The following is a 9,044-nucleotide window of genomic DNA, read 5'->3' on the forward strand; positions in this document are numbered from 1 at the left end:
CACCAAAAAATTCTGCATGCATCAGGTCTGGGTGATGCAGACAGAGGACAGAAGTCAGTGTCTGGGTGACCCAGTCAGAGATCATCCGTACTTCTAGAAGAGGAAGTAAGTACAAGAATAGTCTGGGAATGAAGATGCCTCTGAGTTCTGCACCTGCCTGAATACTGCTGCAGTCTTTCCACTTCTGATTCTGCTGCATGGTACTAAACCCCTTCATATGGTGTTTCTCAAAGCCCCAAGGCAACTCTAGAGCCTTCTAGGAGCAAAGGCAAAGGCAGGTAAGGGGGAAACAAGGGTATTTTGCTCTTGCCTCATCGTTTCTATGCAAGACTCAGCAAAAGACAAGCTGTCTATGGACTACTACCAACTCACCACTGAACATTAAAGAGCTGGAGCTGCTTCCACTGTGTCTTGAGTAGAAATGAGTCTACCAGAAAGATATGATCCAGATGCCCATTTCACAAGTCTAAGATGTGCCAGTCAAAATGCAAATGCTGAACAGTCCTCAGATTAAACTTTTCAACAGAACAACTTCCTGTGCATCTCTGGCCCACCAGACAATCACAGACCATCTCACCAACATTAGCTGATGATTCAGTTTCCTGCAGGAAGAGAGACTTTAACACTAGTTTTGGACGGGTCAACTGAGGCACAGGCAACTTGAGTGACCTAGCTAAGATAACATAATCGCCTTATTCCAACCTCCTGCTCTAAACCCTGTATCTACAGGTATTTACATCCATACCCAGAGCTGAACAGCTCTGTTCTGCTATGGGTGGGGGCTGCCATGTGTTTGGCAAAGACAACCCTAAAGATAAAATCACTCCCCTAACCCTAGGCTGACAGACGGCACTCATTCCAGCCATCAGCCTTTTCAGGGCAGGTCTCCATCCAGCTTCCAGCCTGCAGCCCAACTAGGGGCTATTTCCAGGCTGTGGTACCTATTGAAGGCTCAGATCAAGAGTAGTGGCTTCTTAACCCAGCAGGGAAAATACCATATATCTGTGTCCAAGAAGGCAGTTTTCCTGAACCACTTTGCAGGAGAAACTGCTCTTCTGGAATGGCTCAGTACCTGCCAAGGTACAGCGGCTTTAAGCCCAGTTTATGGAAATGGGAGTCTCCTCCCTTGCTTGCTCCGACGGCCTTATGGCTAAGGGCAAGCAAAACTCGGGGGCATCCGAACCCCAAGGCTTCAGGCTTGGGCCTGCGAGTAGGATGCCTGCCAAAGGTTTTGAATCCCCAGGTGCGGGTGGAGGATGTTTGCCGGTAGTAGAGCCACTTATGGTTCTAGACTCTTGGATTTGGAATTAGTTTTGGCTGATTTGGCCTCAGATACAAGTTTAAAAAATAAAATAAAATTTCTAGGCTGTGGTAGAGTTTCCTTCTCTGTCTGGAAACTGCTCAGCCAGCACCACTGAGGAAGGTACTTAGCCTTGGCTCAAAAAGATACTTCAGTAAGAATCCTATTGCTCGGAAAATGCAGTGGTTGCACCAGAAAGCAGGTGTACCCCCCTGTGCCCCACCCTGGGGAAGATAACTTGGAGCCCTTTTTGCCTCCTGTTGCAAATCAGCAGCTTTAAGTACTGTCTCTAGAGCCACAAGATCATCTAGCTCAGTCCAAGCCCTTGGCTCCAGCATGGGGTTGTAACATGGAATTAGCTATTGCTGCCTCCACTGATCGTGCTCTGGGGCTGGGCTTACGCCCATTCCCCCTCAAACCAACCCTTTTCCAAGGGGCATAGTATGAAGACAGAGAAGGCTGCTTGCAAATCCCACTTCACACCGTGTGGGGTTTTGCATTGTGTGGGGGCAATTCCCCCAGAAATGCAATGTCTCCAGGGCTTGCCATATAACAACTTTGCTGAAACATGGAGAAATCCCCACGAAAAGCGGTGAAGGGAGAAGGAAATAAAAAGCTGGCCATGGAGCCCTGGCCAGACACAAGACGCACAAAAGCAGAAGGCCACAGGCCTGCAGGCCCCAGCCTAACTAGGCCACGGAGCCCCATGGAGGAGGATGAAGAGGGATGCGAGGCAGGCTGCTGCCACCCCATGGCAAGATGACAGAACAAGCCGGGAAGGCTGCAGTCAAAATAAAAGTCCCTCCCACCCTCCCTCGCCGACATGTATTGCAAGAGCAGAGCAGGACAAGCCCAAGCCCTCGAGAGCAGGGACGCGGCACCCCAGCTCTGCTACGGGGACCGCAGCGAGGAACCACCCCAGTGGGCTCCCACGAAGAAGGAGGTGCTCCAGGACAAGTGGGGGGAAGGGCATGGAGGGGATCAATACACAACACTACACATCTCTGGGATCCAAAAGCCAAAGGGCAAGGGGAAGCGGTGCTTTGTGCTTATTGAACAGGGTCCCTTGTAAAGGCTACTCATGGGTAGGGTTTTTTAAAACCTCCTTGCGGCCTGGCTGCGTGGCTGGGGATGTCTTGCGCTCTGCTGAGCCCCTAGAGGACAGCCAGCTTCCCAACACAGCACAACCAAGGCCTTTTGTTCTCAGAAAGGAGGACATGGAGCCTTAATTACCTGCGAGCTGTCAGTTCAACCTTTGCTACAAGACAAGGGGGAGAGGGGAGGAGAGGAGGAGGGAGGCCGGCTCGAGAAACAGAACAAAACAAAAAAAAATATCAATGCAAATTGAGCCTAAAGATGGAGCATGCCCTGCATGCCCAATATCCAGGACTGCTGGGTCCATCTGGTTAGGATCCTGACAAGCTGTTTACAGTTTCTTCCCTAAATAAGCTTTCATGGGACCACGTGAGAGTTAAGGGAGACAACAATAAAATCATCTAAATTGAAGGGTGAGTTAACCAGAAAGACAATTTAGCTGCTTAGATCAGAAATAGCAACTTCTATAACAACTTTGATTTTTGCTGCATCTCCTCCAAAAGAAGACAGAGAGCAAGCTGGAACCGCCTCTTGCCAAAGTCTATATGAGTTTTGTTCTCAGCTTCAACAGAAACCAAACCCAACTCTATGTTCTGCAAATATTTTACGCCCCTTCCTGGCTGGCGCTGGTAATCACAAATTAGACATTCTTTGTTATCTGTTACCGGATGCAAAGCAAATTTCTCTCCTCCATCCAGTATGCTCCGTTCATCAGCAGAGCTGGTAGGTATATGACACAAGACCTTAGGACAGCAGAGTCCTGCATGGCACCCTGGTTGTCCCCTTGATGTTATGTGGGCCAAAAAGGACTTTGCCATTCCCGTTCCCTTCTGCTATGCACCAGACGAGCCTTCTGGATCGCTGAGACCATTTGCTGCAGAAAAAGCCTACACCAGTAGTAGCAGGCATGTGTTTAGAGTTGATCAGCCTTCTCCAGGGAGGCAAGTCTGTTTCTCTTTTTCAAACACCAGAAAATAGAAGTCTTAATTTTCCCCCTAACAGCTCCTCCACACTTAAATTTATCTGGAGTTTTCTGCTAGGCTTCCAGCAGCCCTACCTTATTTACAAGAAACCCATGTTTTCCTCTGATCTTCTCTCCCTCTGCTCCTCTCTCTCACTTCACTTTGGATTTGTTACTAAGAGAAATGATGAGATCACCCAGATTTAGACAAGGAACTTGAGTGAAGGCTTCTACGGTCTTTTCTCAACTTTGCCACTGTACAACTGCAGAGATACAAGCACGTTTTTTAAGGCTAGTTTTCTAAGTACTTTGCTTCCATGGCTGGAGGTCAGCTGTTCAGAAGAACTCCATTTCTATTTAAGCAGCAAAGGAAGGGCCAGATTTTTGAGCTCAGTCCCATCTTTGTTCCCTTCTATTATGGGTACTACCTCCTTGGTGCTTACAGTGGGCTTGTACAGGTCCCATATCTAAGCGGGGGTCTTTGAGTACCCCTGTAACTCAAACAAAAAGTATGTAGTTAAATATTGTGTTTTAGGCACCTGTATGAATACCTTTTTTTTAATTTTTTATTTATTTTATTAATATTTTATTTTTTATTATTGAAACTCAATTAGGAGGGACCATTCAAACTTTGCGTCACACGCTATGCAAGTATATCAAGAGATTGTTGGTATTAGCGATGTAAAGGAAAAGAAAGGCAAGCTCTTGGGCCATACAACAGATTGAGGCAGTTTTTAAAACTTGGGGCCTCAGCTGCCACCTTGTCCTTCTAGTGTAGCATCCTCCCCCAGAGCTGCATTAAGACTTATACTGGAGGGCTTCTGAAAACAGACTGTTTACACAGCTGGTGTGAAAGCAAGTGGGAAGAAGCCTATATTTTATTAGCTATTTGTACTGTGCCTAGTGCATGGGGCACCAGTCACAGAGTTCAGATGCTGCTGTATTAGAGCAACATAGATCTGCATCTTCCTAAAACAGTGTTGTTCTAGCCAAGAACCTCAGCTAACCTATTTCTTACCCCCTGGGTCAGGGGAATTGTCAGGTCCTCATTGCTTCCCCCTCCGCTCAGAGACATGGAACAAGTTCAGTCGCAAGGCTTTACATTGATTTCCACACCAAAACCACACACCTGCCCACATGGTTTGGCAGCTCTTTGCTCAATAAGCCTGGGTGACCTCTGTTGTGTGTGTGAATTAAGCTGAGTTTCCCCTCAGGAAAAGCAACTCCTCTCACCTGCTGAGTCTGAGGGTAGAGGGCAGGAATGTCACTGTTCTTGGCTCCCAAGCACAGATACAATTAAGGAAAGATCCAACCACGATTTGGAAAGAGGTGTTGCATTGGCGAGGGCCAAGTCAGTTTAGGATGCTTGTGGCAGCTGCTAGAGCTTTGCACTCTTAACTCTGGTATTTTTCCCCCCTTCTCAGTCTTCTCTAATATGAGCACAATCATTTACTGACCAGAAACAAGCTCCATCTCTTAAAGCCCTTTGGTGAGGGGCCCAACTCCAGCAAGGACAACTAAAGGACCTTCCATTTTGTACAGACTTCTCATTTTACATTAATCTCCAAAGGGAAGCCAGCCAGTGTTTGACAAAGCAGGCCGCACCAACTGGTTGGCCTTAATCCTTCAAATTGTTCTGCACAAACAGGTCCCTGCATTTACACAGCATGTTGTTGACTTCCAGGCAAGGGCAGAGGCCTGTGTATATAGTATAGCCTAGGAGAGCAAGTCTTCACTTCCTACAGGTCTTCCAACACTGCAAGGATTTCAGTAAGCAACTTGTTCATGGAAAGCCAGTTTGACTGACCGGCAAACTCTGCCCTGTAGACTCATCTGTCTCTAGTCCCCCTATTCCACACTCTGAGATGCCTCAGGTCACCTAGGGGAAAAAGGCTTTTTCTTTCTAAAATGCCAGTCTTCAGATTTTGCAGGTTTTGAAAGCAACATGTTGCTTTCTCAGTCCTTCGCTGCTTAGCACAGCTCTTATCCCGTCTTGCTGCTTCCTGTTCCATGCACAGCAAAACACAGCCCCATGCTGCCAGCTCCAGTTGGTGTTGCTGAAGGAACAAACGCATCTTGTAAAATCAGCCTCCCATATTCATTTTAAAGGCAGGAGCTGAGAGTCTGAAGGAGATGCTGAGCAAAGCATGAGGAAAACTAGCAGAGGTTCGTCCTTATTTTGCCACAGAAAGCAGAGGCTATATTCTCCCTCTCTGTATAGATCAGAAGCAAAAAGCCACTTTTAATGTCTCCTGCATGACTCTACATGGTTGTGACTTGCTGTCACAGGAAGGTCATAGCCTCTTCCTAGGTCACCAGCTTTTTTTTTTTTTTTTTGTGGGGGGGGGGGGGTGCTAAGAGGATGTGCCACAGCAGCCACGTCTACATGAGTGGTGGATCATGTAGTTCTTACTGCGCAGTACCGAAGCTGCACCTTTTTGATGCTACTGCACAGTAACTTGTTGCTACTGCACAGTAGCTTGCTGTGCATCACTGTTAGTGCCGCCAATGCTACTGTGCAGTAGCATCTCATGTAGACGCACCCAGTATGAACACTCTGCATGGTTGTTAAGCCCCTCAAAATGAAATTTAGTTGGGGAAAAAGTCTCTCATTAGCTCTAGTTACAAGTTAGAAAAATGGTTTTCAAGCTTGTTAGATTCAAGGCACTTCTCAAAAGATGCCAGATTTTAGTTTTCACTCACCTCTTGACTAGCAGAAAAAGAGCAATTCTTCTGTTTCAAAGAACTCAGGAGTTTGAACCAGCATTTGATAGTGCTTCCAACGTGGAAAGCTACACACTTCATCCCACCTAGGAGAGGGCAACTTGGAAGTTGACACATTACCATGAGCCAAACATTCTTTTACAAAACAAGAATTTTATTTTCACTTGAAATTCGAACAGACATTTGTGGGTTGCAATCATTTATTTTTTTTAAACTATATAGTAAGTGTGCAGAAGTGTTTTACTGTACAGAACCATCAGAAATATTGTATAAAACAGAAGCGTAGAAAGAATTACAAGAGTACAATGTTAAAAGCCACAAGTACTTGGATTACAGAGGACACGAGCGTATTTTGAATGGAAGTGGTGGTGGTGGGGGATAGTACCCCCCAAAACTCCTTCTCAATCCTGCAGAGAAATACAGTCTATTAAAATACATCTCATGTTCCAGATGGAGCTAGAAGCTCAGAGAACAACACCCCCCTTCCCATCACTAGTACAAGAACATGATAAAGAAAACAATGTGCTGGAACTTCAGTGTAATAAAACTCCTTTTTAGAGAAAACACCATGTCCAGAAAGGGAGGAGGAAGAAAAGCAGAATTCCTCCTCCCCTGTTCAAAGAAAAAAAGGAAAGAAAAAAAATGCTCAGATTATATTCTCAAACCCTGTTTTTTCTTTTCTAGTGGCTTCAGGCCATGAGATAACATTAATGGAACATCTGGCCATCACGTAAAGCAACTATAGTTCAAGTAGACAAAGGGAGGAGGCAAGGTAGTTTCAAATGTATTTGACTGCTCACCACGTGTGTGCATTAACTAATAACTCCATCAAAGAAGTAAAAACTGATCTGCAAGATGAGGAGCTCTCCCTCCTCCCCCACTTTCCACTCCTCCATCTCACATGTGCAATGAAATGACAAGTTCCAAAAACAGTGTTTAGTGGAATAAACAACACTGAAGACCAGAAAAATGGAGGCTCCACATTTGGACAGCAGGACAAGGACAAACAGAAAGATAACAGATTAAGAAAAAAAAGGAACAAAATATTTTTGGTGTTGGCCATTAAATGCTCAATATGGAAACAATTAGCTTGCAAATTCAATCACATCCCCTACTCCTCCCCCCTCCTCTTTAAACACACTACCACCCATTATTTTAAGACATTTGGGTCTAGGAATTTAAATGAATCCCTATGTACTTGTGCCATTCTTTGGACAGGAAAGGCTTCTTCCCCTTTTCCATAATAGGATACACTGAGGACCATTTGTGCAGGGGTTTGGATTAGATGGGATTGGTAGAGGACATCCAGAATGAAAACCAGTGTAATACAGGAAAGACCTCCTCCCCACTTACGTGCCTATTTAAGTTTGTGACACATACTGTCACAGGAAGTCAAGGCTATAAGTTTTAGTAGGATTTACTTCATTATCTATATCTATAATGTTTACCTACAGTTCTAGAAGTGAGAGTGTTTGAAAACCAAAAAACCCCCAAACAAACAGGTTCAGGAAAGAATGATACAAACCCTTCCGCCTCCTGGCATGAGCTAGCTGTGGTGGAAGTTAGGACGAAGCTTTCCTCCCACTTGTTTCCCTAGGATCAGATTATCCCAAGTATCCCTGATGCAGGGCTTCTTGTTCTATCTTCTTGCATCATTTGTTAGAGATGTAGGACAAAGAGACCACACATCTGACATGACCTGGTAATTCCTTTGCATGCTAAACCGAGCAGCTACCAACGAACACTCTAGACGAGGCTGGGAGATGTCCTCCAATGGAAACGGATGGGAGGAGGATTGAGTTGTACCAGAGACAGTGAAAGTGTTACCATTTCATGTCAATGGAGCAAGCCCTGGCCCTTGGCAATTTTAAACTAAACACCACAGAACACACCTGGAAGCAAGCTCTTTTCTCTTACAAGGGAAACCCTCCAGGCTCACAGGACTGGTTAGCTGGCAGTTGCCTAGCAGGGACATCCAGCACAGCAAGGCATAGGGAATGTGTAGGGGGGCATACGCCCCCTCCCGACAGCAAGCACTCCAGCTGGTAGGGAGGCACAGAGAGAGTGCTTGTGCCCCCCCTAAACTTGGCTCTGCCACCATGCCACATGCAGAAGTGCCAGTGTGCTTGGTGAGCAACCACTGGGGGACCCCTCCCCCCCCCACTTGCCAGCTGGTTGCTGGGGGATCCCCTTCCCCCCTCCTGCTCATGCCTCCCTCCAGTCTCGGGAGGCACCAGTCACCCATGGAACAAGGATTCCCGTACTGATGTTCACAAGAGGTTTCTGGCCTTCCTGGCAGCAGCTATAAAGGTCAGATTCCACAGTCCTCCCCTCCCATATAGCTTGCAAAAGGCAGGGAGTGCTCAGAAAGGGGGAATGACAAGCAGCACAGAGCCGTAGGCCGCTTAGTTTCAACTGTGCGAGTGGAGAGTTTAAAAGCAACAGCATTTAAAGAGAGTCAACATCCAGCAGGAAACAGCTTGGGCAGGCAGGCTCAAGCACTCTGCAGCTAAAGCTTAAGCATGGAGCACTGTCAAAGGCTGCTGTGCTGGATGCTAAATACAGACATGAGCTTGCATTAGTTCATGTTAGCAGGAGGACAAGGAGGGCATGCCTAGAGCACCACTGTTCACTGCTATGGAGGCTCCTTGACCCAAGTTCAAGTCTCTGCTTTTCACTAGGAACACAGAGGTGCTCCTCCCAGAATGCATCACAAATCCATTGAGCATCACAGCCAAAAGAACAGGAAACCCATTTGGCAGGATCTACAGTGGACCACACCTGCAGGGATACCCTCAGAGATCAGCACCCAGTTGGTGGTTGCAGCCATCTTCCAAGTGCCAGGGTGCCAGCCTCAAGACATTTGTGAGATTTTTAGTGCCATTGACTGATGTCTGCAGACTGTCACCTCTGCCAACATGCACATAGAAATCCTTGCCTAGTGAACAGTCAACACCCCCCCCC

The sequence above is a fragment of the Alligator sinensis genome, unplaced genomic scaffold (genome assembly GCF_000455745.1).
Source record: "Alligator sinensis unplaced genomic scaffold, ASM45574v1 scaffold323_2, whole genome shotgun sequence".
NCBI lineage: Eukaryota > Metazoa > Chordata > Crocodylia > Alligatoridae > Alligator > Alligator sinensis.